Source organism: Vulpes lagopus, chromosome 1, assembly GCF_018345385.1.
Source record: "Vulpes lagopus strain Blue_001 chromosome 1, ASM1834538v1, whole genome shotgun sequence".
Lineage (NCBI taxonomy): Eukaryota > Metazoa > Chordata > Mammalia > Carnivora > Canidae > Vulpes > Vulpes lagopus.
In genome coordinates, this window is record NC_054824.1 from 24,245,021 (window position 1) to 24,257,754 (window position 12,734).

Sequence of the window (12,734 nt, forward strand, 5' to 3'; positions counted from 1 at the left end):
TGGCTCAGTGGTTGAGCATCTATCATCCTGCCGTGCTCAGATTGTGATCCCAGGGTCCTGCCATCAAGTCCCACTTTGGGCTCCCCACAGGGAGCCTGCTTCTCCTTCTGCCTATGTCTCTGCCTCTCTCTGTGTGTCTTTCATGAATAAATAAATAAAATCTTATTTAAAAAAAAAAAAAGAAAAGACACCAAGGATGCATGCTCAGAGAGAGAAAAAGTCATATGAGAACACAGCAAGAAGGCAACTATCTGCAAACCAAAAATGAGGCCTTGGGAGAAACCAACACTGCCAGCACTTTGATCTTGGACTTTGCAGTCTCTAAAACTGTGGAAAAATAAAATTTCTGTTGTTTAAGCCACTCAGTCACCTGTGCTATTTATTATGGCAGGCCAATTGAACTGATGCAGATTTCCATGGCTCTTAAGATAAATATATATGTCCCTGACTTGATGGAAAACGTTCTGCATGAAACCACCCTGCTAGGGTTATCTTTCTCAACACAACTCTTAACTTTCTGGTGACTAGTCACACTGGGGTTTCCTTCAGCTCCTCACTGGTGATTTGCTTTCTTGGATCCTATGACTTTGTGTGAGCTGATCTGTCCACTTGAAATGTTCAGATTCAGCTCATCGTTAGCCTTTCCTGATCCCTCAGCTTAGCTCAAGCTTTGTTTTCCCGTGTACTATAGACTCATGTGCCTTTCCTTCAGATCACTGGTCTTAGTTTGCATAGCACATTTGTCTTAGTGATTTTTGGGGTTGTCCTTAGATTGTAAACACCATGAAAGTAGGAATCATGTTGGGTTCTGCTGCTCCAAGTCTCTTCGGTACCTGGCTCAGCACTTGGGACAAAATAGGAGGGAACAACAATATATTAAATGAATCACTGATGCTATAAAGACATGGGCTTTGCTCTCAAGTGCCTGCAGATAGGCTTATATCTGAAAAAGGTAAAGCAACTGTTACAGGGGCTATGACCAGGGAGATCCCAGGATCCTAGCTGGTGTTACATGGTTTATCCACACCCCACTATATATCCCAACAACTTTAGGAAAACAAACGGGGCTTCTGGGCTTCTATTCTATTTAGGAATTTTAAACTCAAGAGGAAAATATAATTTCTCTTTTTTAAAAAGTGTTGTTTAGAAGTGAGTGAAATAAACATGACTATCAGTTTTTCCAAATTATAAGGATGATTATATTGGTTAAATGATCTATCTGAACTATAAATCCAAATTTCTTCGTTTATAATGATTCCACTACAAGTTGTTTTTTTCCACATGATGTTTTTAATCAGTGTCTCAATAATTTTTTTAATAAATGCACTACCCTATATTAGGGAAAACTAATAATGCACATCAGATTTTCATCCTATCTGAATTTCATCAAATGAGTTGCTTGATTCTATAAATAAGAGGCCAGCTTTGTAGTAACAATAGAAATCATTGTACTTCTTTTTACAATGTATTTAAAATTACATACTTGTCATCACCATAATCAAAGAACTGCATTTCCTAATTTAATCTGAAATAGTAATTACAGTCTAGAAATTGACTATAATAAAGTTGTTAAGCTATTACTCATTAAAAGAAGCTATGGACCAACAAACTTCTGTCAGGCCAACTACTTTTGTTTCCTGTGGCTGCTGTGTAACAAGTCACCACTCAAGGCTCAGCATTTAGGGCCTACCCTGGTAATCAGGATAACCTCCTCCTCCTCTCAAGGTCCTTAATCACATCTTTTTTTTGGGGGGGGGGGGGGAAGGCATACAGGGTAGTATCCACTCGTTTATCATATAAAGTAATAGCCATAGGTTCTGGTAATTAGGAAGTGAATATATCTTTGGAGGGCTATTTTGTCTACCAAGCACACCAACTCTACCTCTGCTTATGTCTCTGCCTCTCTCTGTGTCTCTCATGAATAAATAAACAAATCTGAAAATAAAAATAAAAAAAAAGAAAGAAAGAAATGCAAACACCCATGCATCAAGGGATATATGTGGAATGTTCATTGTAGCATCACTCTTAATAGTAAAACACTGTAAAAGAAGTTATTGGTAGCCTGTATAAACAAAGAGATGATGTGAATTGTCTCTATTTCCACAAAATATATTATGACAGGCTACTGTGGATGTATTATGTACAATGTAATTCCATTTATGATTTGATTACTTAATTAGCTAAAATGTGACAGAGTTTGATAATTCTTGTTGTCACAAATTGGAACATTAAATTTTCCTATGTTATGATTTTAACAATTTATCTACAGAGTAACAAATGCATCCTGAATCCCTTAACCATGCCACAAACAGGGAAACATTTAATTACTTTATAATGAAGTATAAACTTCTGTCTCTTCTGTAAAGCTCATTGCCACCTAAAATGAACATCAATGCCTTTCTATTCTAGAATGAAATTAACCAAAATATTTGGATTATGTTCTGAAGTTGTTGTTTAGTAATTGCTTAGTGCTTGAGTAGCACAAACAAATTGAAAATAAAATTTAAAATACAGTATAGTCAATTTTAGAAAGCCATAAAACAACTTAAATGTCTATTAATAGCTGAATGGACAAATTATGAAATATTCAGACTGCATAACAATGCAAATCAATAAGCTATTACTACCCACAACCACATGAATAAATCTCACAAACATTCTGCTTTGCAGAAGAAACCAGACACAGAAAAGACACACTGTATGATTCCTATTTAAAATTCAGAAACAAGCAAAACTAATCTATTGTGTTAGAAGTAGGACAAAGATTTATAGGGAGGAAGGCAGGTAGTGACCAGGAGGGACATGAGGGAGGCTTCTGGGCCACTGCCAGTATTCAGTTTCCTGATCTGGATGGTAGTTTCATTTATTTTTGAAAATTCATCAATCTGTAGGTTCATGATTTGTGTGGGGTTTTTTTTTGGTATATTATGTTTTAATTGAAAAAAAAGTTTTTTAAAGCTCTAAACCTCTGGTTCTCAATTTTCTGAAAGGAAACCACTCACTTTTCTAAGAAAAGAAAGGCAACAAGGATTATTACTCTTTCCAAGTTAGCTGAGAAATTTCCCCCAGTCAGTATCTTTGATGAAAATTGGTATTGATGTACAAAGTGCTGCAGCAGCCAGTTGCTAAGCTTAGTGGCATTTCTGAAACGGCCAATAAATTAGTTTCTAAGCTTCATGAATACTGGTAAAGTGCTGCAAATATCTTCTTGCAGCCAAAATCCAAGTGCACACCAACAGAGAAATACAGATGCTGCTGCTGAGCAGATCCTGGCCTGTAACCCTGCACTCCTAGGTTTCATGGCCAGTTCCAGATGACAGGTCAGGAATTCTGTATCCCATGACTGCACTTCCAGCCCCAAACTTAGATAGAGACACTCAGCATTGTGTAAAAGATTTTACTTACTTATCTATATCTATCTATCTATCTATCTATCTATCTATCTATCTATCTATGTACATGAGCAGGGGGAGGGGAAGAGGGAGAGGGAGAGAGAGAACCCCAAGCAGACTCCATACTGAGTGCAGACCCCAATTCAGGGCTGGATCCCAGGACTCTGAGATTACAACCTGAGCCAAAATCAAGAGTCAAGTGCTCAACTCACCGAGTCACCTAGGTGCCCCAATACTCACTGTTTTATTTTATTTTTTATTTTTTTAAAAAATATTTTATCTATTTATTCGTGAGAGACAGAGAGAGAGAGAAAGAGGTGGAGACATACACCGAGGGAGAAGCAGACTCCCTGCAGGGAGCCTGCCTGATAGGGGACTCAATCTGGGGACCCTGGGATCACGCCTTGAGCCAAAGGCAGACTCTCAACCACTGAGCCACCCAGGTGTCCCCTCACTGTTTTAAAAAACAAAACCAACAGAGAGCTTAGATTTGCCTCATGGCAGTTCAAGAGACAGTGGAGAGAGTAGGATACAACAATGGACATAACCAAAAGAGAAATTTTTAACATCGCCCCTTTGTTTATTGATGCTGAGACCCAGCCTCTCTACCACATGTGCTTGGAGTTTACAAATACAGAATTTACTGATTTTTAAAAAATAATTGCTAATAAGTTTCTTTTTTTCTTTTTTTTTTTTTTTGCTAATAAGTTTCTATGTGGGGGGGTAATGATCATCAAAGTGGAAGATATTTGTTATGTTTCTGAAACATCTGTGCATTGAGGTTTAAATGGCTCACACAGGCTTATAATGTGGCCCCGCAGCTACTTTCAACATGGCTTCTTTGGTATGAACAGTCAGGGTAAGCCTACGATACAACCATCCTGAAGACCAGTGAGCCAGCGTGGTCTTTGCCACTATGGCCATTCATGGCTTTTCCATTCTTTCCCTCACCTCCCTTTCAGGAGATGACAGGCACACCAAAATTCAATTACTCAGCTTTATAAATCATCTGGCAAATCTTAGGGCAATTTAGAAATGACTAATTTAAATTTGGTTCTTTTGTTCCCTGGGTAATAGTGACATCAACCATATCATGACCACATTATTGATCATATGGAAAGCAGAGGCAAACAATTTACTGGGCCAGGCATTGCACTAAGAAGTTCACATGCATCATTCCAGGTAAACTTCATAAGTGTTCATGTCATTATACTATCCTTATCTCATTTTGCAGACAGGATATAAAGATTAAAAAAGGATAAGTAACTTTTCCCCAGCTTCTTAGATAACCAATCTGAGATCAGGACCCCAAACCTGTACTTTTAACTACTACACTACTCTGTCTCCTCATGGTCTTTCTTTTTTATTTTATTTTATTTTATTTTATTTATTCATTCATGAGAGACAGAGAGAGAGATAGGAAGAGACACAGGCAGAGGGAGAGGCAGGCTCCATGCAGAAAGCCTGAGGCAGGACTCAATCCTGGAACTCCAGGATCATGCTCCGAGCCCAAGGCAGATGCTCAATGGCTGAGCCACCCAGGCGTCCCCCTCATGGTCTTGAATAATGTGGCTGAGTACTTAACAAAGGCAAACAGGCTGCCCAGGCTTCAGTCTGCAGATAGGGGTAGGAATTCCACAGACTAGCAAAGCAGCAGTGCCCACAGTGCTACTCAGAACCACAAGAATCTCCCAACCCTCTGTGTGGGCCTCTGAGAAAAAGTACAATCCATGGCTTTAGATCCCATCTCTGACCAGGTAACCAGGGAAGGAGAGCCAGGGGGAGTAGGTTGCCCTGGAGGGGAAGGAACCCAGTGGGGTTGTGAGAAAAGTATGAGTTCGAGAAGTCTATAGAGGAAGAGAAATCTAGGATGTGGTGGGTTTGCACCTACTCCTTCATGACCTCAGCCCTGCAATGGGGCATTTTAAGATGCATCCCATGTCAAGGGCATGGCCCTCATTGGACCTATCTTTGAAACTTCATAATAAGTCCTGGGATAAAAGTTTCTGGATAAACAGAAGACAGAGATTATCAGCAGGTTACTATATTGCCCTCTTAATTTTTCATCCAGGGTGATGTTGAGCAGCACACAGCTATCACCACCCTGCTCTCAGCACTTGCCTTTGGCAGCCATTCAGTCATCCAATAGATACATACTGAGCACCTACTATATGGCAGGCACTGCGCTAGGTGCCAGAGTCACAGCATAGAACATAATAGGCAAAAATCCCTGCGCTAGAGGAACTTATATTCTATATGATTCCATGTACATGAAATGTCCAGAAAAGGCAAATCTATAGACAGAAAGTAGATGAGTCGTTGCCCAGAGTTGGCAGGTTAGGAGGAAATGGGGACGACTGCTAATGCATAAGGGGGGGTTCTTTGTTGGAAAGGTGAAAATGTTCTAAAATTGATAGTGGTGATGGTTGTGCTATTCTGTGAATATATTCAAAACCACTGAATTGTACACTTTAAATAGGTGGACTGTATGCTATGTGAATTATATCTCAATAAATCTGTTGCATTAAAAAAATAATGAAGACTGGGATGCCTGGGTGGCTCAGTGGTTGAGCATCTGTCTTTGGCTCAGAGCATGATCCTGGGGTCCTGGGATCAAGTCCCATATCAGGCTCCCCACAAGGAATCTGCTTTTCCCTCTGCCTATGTCTCTGTGTCTCTCATGAATAAATAAATAAAATCTTAAAAAAACAAAACAAACAAAAAACATGAAGAACAAAACCCAGAACTTTCAAAGCCAAGTTCCATGCTGTTTCTACAGTACTAGGCTGCCTTCTATATATAAGGAAGAAAATGAATGCTACCCAATGAGGATAAAAAAAATAAACTATTTGGAAAGATTTTTAAGTGTCCAACTTATTTAGTGATGTATCCCTTAAATTATTAGACACAGTAGAGATTACATCAGTCAAGAGAAGCTGGGTAACAAACAAACCCAAAATCTCAGTGGTTAAACAACACAAGTCATGTCACATTCAAGCAATGTTCACCTAGGTTAGTGGAAGCTATTTCCTCTCTGACATGCCCAGGCTGATAGAAAAACCATCATCCGGAACTTTGCCAGTCTCCATGGCACAAGGAAAGAGAGATCTAGTGATCACATGATCTTGCCCAGAAGTGATACAGCATGCATTTCACAACTTGATGGTCAGAAGTTGTCACATGGCCCCACAAACACAAGGAGGCCAGGAGGTGCCCATCACATGCCTAGAAAATAGAAAGCTTTGAATATTCAGTAAGGAGCCCTAGAGTTTGCACAGGGAATTAGGGCACAGTGTGGTTAAGAGCACAGATTGTGAAACACTGTGCTTGGCTTTGAACCCTAATGCAGCCACACACTAGCCAGACATCACACAACTTAGAGAAGTTAACTTGATCTATTCATGGCTCATTTTCCTCATCCATAAATGGGGATAGTAACAGCATTTACCTCATTGGTTTGTTAGAAGATTAAATGAATGTATCTATCTGTAGGGAACTTAGAACAGTTCCTGGCAAGTACTAATACCATAAGCACTACATGGTTTATATTATTTTGAAAACAATATTGAAAGGAAATGCTTTTTATTTTTAAAATACAGTTAATGGATGGGCAGCGTGTGAGGTATCAGCACAAGAGCCAACACATACAAAGTAGGTCCAACATAAGCAGCAGCCTTTATTAACAGAGAACCGGGAAGCTCAAGCCTACTTGGTCTGGCCTCTGACCAACTGCCCAGGCTCTGGCTTCTAGGCTTCCTTCTTATCTTTATAAAGAGGGGCTATACACGGTAATTTCCAAGGTTCTCCAGCACTAAGAGCCTGGAATTCTTTGATTCATGGGTCACTGACTTGGCCTAACATGGTATTTTTCATTGTTTACTCTTCATTCTTTTACCATAAAGGAGGATCCTCCCCTTCCTTGCCTGGTCCAGAAAGGCGAACCTCACCTGGATTCTCCCCTCTAGGCAGGCCTACTCTAACCCTACCAACCTGGAAAAGCGCCCACTGACTGCCAGTCGATGCCAGGAAGCTGCCAGGAGAGAGGCAGGTCCCAGTACACTTCAAAGGAAGTGCCTCCCCTCCCAAGCAGAGTGGTAAGAGGGGTAAACAGTCACTCAGAGGGCAGCTGGCCTCCACCCAGAGGGTGGTGAGCTCACCTCCTCCCACAGTTGAATGAGGACTTTATTTTTTTTTTTAATTTATTTATGATAGTCACAGAGAGAGAGAGAGAGAGAGAGAGGCAGAGACACAGGCAGAGGGAGAAGCAGGCTCCATGCACCGGGAGCCCAATATGGGACTCGATCCTGGGTCTCCAGGATCGCACCCTGGGCCAAAGGCAGGCGCCAAACCGCTGCGCCACCCAGGGATCCCTGAATGAGGACTTTAAAACACTCAGCACACCACTCCACACACCGCTCAGAAGCACCTGCCACACACACTTCCACCTTCCCTCCTAGGTGGGCACTGCATCTCTGTGTTAGAGGGGCAGTAGCTGTCATCCTCACGGTTTAAGAGGAGCCAAACATTCCCAGGGACCTTTCTGTGGTCCAGTCTGGCCCTATTCTGCAGTCAGCAACAGAAATACAAATTGAAAAATCAGGAAAATGTGCTGTGAGGGGGAAAAAAAGCTGTCAGTAAAACAAAGCTTTAAAGAGTGGGAAGTCATCCACGATATCGCAACCTTAGCTGAACACACTGAATGTGTGAATAAAAATGTGCGTGTGCTGGGAAAAGAAATCTCTCAGTGCTGTTTTTTAAATGTTAGTGACTACATCAATGATTTTAGTCTCAGAAGCTGAGGCCCCTCCTTTCCAAGAGCTATTAAAGCCACTGTCAGGAATGCAATCTATCACCTCAAACCCTTTGTGCCTCTTAGGATGTGCCTTGGAGCACGCTCTCACTCTGCTGCGCCCTCCATATGATTTCCCTCTCCACACCTTGAATTATCATCTCTCTGGGCTGGAATGCCATGCCCCTAGGTACAGGCTCCAGGCAAGTACCACCTTCTAGATAACAGCTCTCCCTGAATTTCCTACGATTTCTGGATCACTTACTATCAACACACTGGTTTGACGCTGCCTTGTGCCATCTTTTAATGTTCAAACCAACCACCATATGAGTGAGCCCCCTGGAAGTAGATGAGCCTTCTGGAAAGTAGACCGTCCAACCTCAGTCAAATTGCAGATGACAGCAGTCCTAGCCAACGTCTTGACTGCAACCTCATGAGGGACTCCGAGCCAGAACCACTCACTGCAGACCACTCCCGGATTCTAGGATCACAATAACTATGTGAGATAATAGAAGCTTATTTTTTCTAAATAAGCTGCTAAGTGTGGGGTAATTTGTTATGCAGCAAAAAAATGACTTTGTAAGTGACAAAGCACCTATAACTACTTGATAAAACAATTTTAATAAAATGTTGATAGAATTTAGGTGATGGTTATACAGGGTTCACTGTAAAATTCTCTCAATGTTGCTGTATGTAGAGAAATTTTCATAATCAAATGTTGGGGGAAAACAACATAAAATATAACATAAAACTGGCAGCTAGATTAGCCCATGACACAGCTGTGGTAATGTTTTCTGAACAACAAACAGAAGAGAATGGTTTACAAGGGCTACCAAGGAATATAGTCTATTTTGAAAGCAGATACCTTTAGAACATTATATACTATATATGTTTTTAAAGTGCATATTTGTGTGTATCAAGTGGTATTAAATATATGTGTGCTATGTTGCTCGTTTTTATCCCAACTTCCAATTTTCAAAAACACATCAATCTGCCAATTTCAGTTTTTATCAATCAGGGTGTTCTTCAGGAACCCCATGATAGGTAAGAAATTACTTTTAGACCAACAGTAACCTATTTCTTCAGATGCAGACACCTACTCTAGGCTCTGTTGTACACACACTCTGTCTGATTTAGTTCCCAAGCTAATTAGGCTAGCCGAATTCCCTGCTGCCTTATCAGGTAATGGTCAGAGAAATTTGATTAACTTTTACAAAACACACTCAACACAAAGCTGCAAGAAATGGATACTTCTGTGCTCCAGAGAATGTGGACTGGTCAGACCGGTGTCAATGCCAGGTCATGTTTTCCTTAATCTTTATCTGGACCTGACACCCACTAGCTCATGGTTTGTTTGTTTTTTTTTAAGTTTCTATTTATTTATTCATGCGAAACGCAGAAAGAGAGGCAGAGACACAGGCAGAGGGCGAAGCAGGCTCCATGCAAGAAGCCCGATGTGGGACTTGATCCCAGGACTCCAGGATCAGGCCCTGAGCCAAAGGCAGGCGCTAAACCACTGAGCCACCCAAGTGTCCGTAGTTTATGTTTTTATAGTGAAATTAGTCTACTAAAACTGCAGTTCATACCAAACATTATAATGAATTTTCAGATAAATAGTGGAACTAGCCTAGGTTTTTCTTAAAATTAAAGATTTATTTATTTATTGTGTGTGTGTGTGAGAGAGAGAGAGAGAGCAAGAGCATGGGGGGAAGGGGAAGACAGACAGAGAGAATCTCAAGCAGACTCCATGCTAAGCACGGAGCCCAATGCAGGGCTCGATCTCATAACCCCAAGATCATGACCTGAGGATATGAAATCAGGAGTTGGTCACTTAACCGATTGGGCCACCCAGGTGCCCCATAGCCTAGATTTTTAATGGAATGACATGAACCATAAAAACATTTTGTGAAAAACAGAAATCCAGACTCATTATTTTCTCCAAATACAAATAAACTGAAATCTGCCTGTCAAGGATGGGAGTCCACTTTGTTTATTTTACAGATATCAGAGGGGGTCACCACAATGTAACGGATTATAAGAGCTCCTCTATGACAAAGTACACAGTGTTGGACTAAAGATAAATTTGGAAAACATGGACATTTGGATTCAGTGTGTTTTTTTTTTAAGATTTTATTTATTTATTCATGAAAGACCCAAAGAGAGAGAGAGAGAGAGAGAGAGAGAGGCAGAGGGAGAAGCAGGCTCCATGCAGGGAGCCTGATGTGGGACTCGATCATGGGTCTCCAGGACCACACCCTGGGCCTAAGGCAGGCGCTAAACTGCTGAGCCACCCAGGGATCCCCTGGATTCAGTGTTTTACATACAGTTGTGTGTAGTATCTTCTCAACAGAGGCCAACACCAACATACGAGGAAGGAGAGCTCCCCACAGTATTCCCTGCAGACAAGTGACATGTCATGGGGACTAGGGATTGGCTTGTTTAACCTCACCACAATCCCCTCCTCAATGGAGGGCAGAAAAGTATATTTTGTAGTCCCCATACCCTGTAGCTAGAGATTGGGATGTGATCCAACACATCCAAGGTGCCTGTGCAAAATTAGGAAGCGGAAGTGAAGTGGAGGACTTCTCTATGCAGCTTTTGGCTTGCAAGCAAGGTGTGGAAATGGGAGGTTTTCTGTGGCCATCTTGTAGGACCATCATGCTGGCCACCCTCTCTCACTTCAGGCTTCCTGATCCCTAGTACCCAGGCAGGGAGTAGGTTCTTGAACCCACAGCACCACTTACTGTCCTCTGAGTTGGGAGCCCGCTGGCAGGCCAGTTTTGCACTGTTCTGGAACCACCTGGGACCCAGACTACAGCTGGGTAAATTGGTGAACACTCCATACCTCCTCTCCCACTTAAAATACCCGGAGTGGTTTCTCTTTCCTGCACTCAGCCCTTACCTATGCACAACAAAAATCCTAGATCTTTTGAAAATATTACAAAATGCAAATGCAGCCATCCTATGTTTACGTTCTAACCACCCAACCTCAGACTGCTTCAGGACAGGTGGCAGGTGCTGACACTGAACAAACCCCTGGAGGAAGCAGCAATACAGAAACCTGGCAAGGAAATGGCGAACTAGCACAGTGCCAGGGTCAGGGCCAGCCCAACTGCGCACAGAGGGGACAAACGGAAGAGGGGAAGAGGTACAGGAAAACCTAAACCATAAAGGCTAAATTTAAATACGATTTAATTTGTATTCAATTAACTAATTTATGAAATCGATTTAAGTTATTAAACTGATTTAAATTAATTAATGTATTAATGAATTGATGAACCAGTCAGCCACAAACCACCCTGAGGACACACGTGACGTATGGAAACCAGGCTTGCTGCTTTGGAGTCAAAGCTCACACTACATAAAATGAGGCTAAAATAAGATGTGCCGGTAGCAGCTCTTCTCCGTGTGTGCGATTTAACCGACCACTTCCAGGCTGCGGTTTCACCAGTGGTTTAGATTTTCAGTTAAAGGGAAAGGCAGGAAGCACACTTTGGGTTCAAAGCCAGCAATTCTGAGTACCACTCCCAACGCTGTTACTGCTGACTGGACAGACAAATCCCTGACCTGTTTCCTGTATGTATGTCAGGATGCCCTATAAGACAACAAGCCCCTCAGTACAGCAGTAGCAGCTGCCGTTTTTTGAGGACCTAGGTAGATCATGTCCCTTTTCTACTGAAACCTCCTTTCCTTGAACATGGCTTTTCATATTACCCAGAATAGAAGCTCAGGTCTGTAGAATGGTCTATAAAGTCCTCCAGGATCTGCTCCCTCTTTCCTCTCTGATCACACCTCCAGCTAGACCCCGGCTCACTCTACTTCAGCCACGCTGGTCTTCTTGCTACTCTTCCAACACACAAGGTACACTTCTGCCTCAGGACCTTTGCACTGCTGTCTCTCTACATAAACTATTTTTCACCTAGATGTCTAAATGCCCTCTTCTTGAGCCCCCACAGGTGTTTGCACAAATGTTACCTTATCAATGATGCCTTCTCTGACCACCTTATATAAAATTGCAGTCTCAGCATTTATCACTACCTGTATATTTAGTGTACTGTTTTCACCCTTTTCGAGCTCCATGAGGGTGGGAATTGTTTTGTACAAGGCTGTATCAGCGACATAGTAGGCACTTAATAAATATTTGTTGAATTTAATGAATGGATGAAGAATCTAAGGGATAGGGAGCTTGCCCACGTATGCATGGGGTAAAAAGCAGTGCTAGGGGCCAAACTCAGGTTGTGACTGGGGATACCTGGGTGGCTCAGCAGTTTAGTGCCTACCTTCGGTCCAGGGCGCAATCCTGGAGTCCGGGATCGGGTCCTGCATCAGGCTCCCTGCATGGAGCCTGCCTCTCTCTCTCAGTCTTTGTGTCTCTCATGAATAAATAAATAAAATCTAAAAAAAAAAAAAAAAAAACCACTCAGGTTGTGACTCAGACACCTGCACACTATCCAGGGCACCTGAAACCCTCCTTCCACATTCCACATCTCAGGGCTGGCAGAGAGGCAGCAGGCATTAGTTTTGAACTGATATAAATCTAACGGGTTGCTGTC

At 42.0% G+C, this 12,734-nt stretch overlaps 1 protein-coding gene across 5 annotated transcripts in view; it reads right to left on the reverse strand.

Moving 5' to 3' along the window:
- The window catches only part of ANKRD6 (ankyrin repeat domain 6), a 198,535-nt gene that overhangs the window by 120,929 nt on the left and 64,872 nt on the right, over positions 1-12,734 (reverse strand). The gene's annotated exons all lie outside the window — the stretch shown is intronic.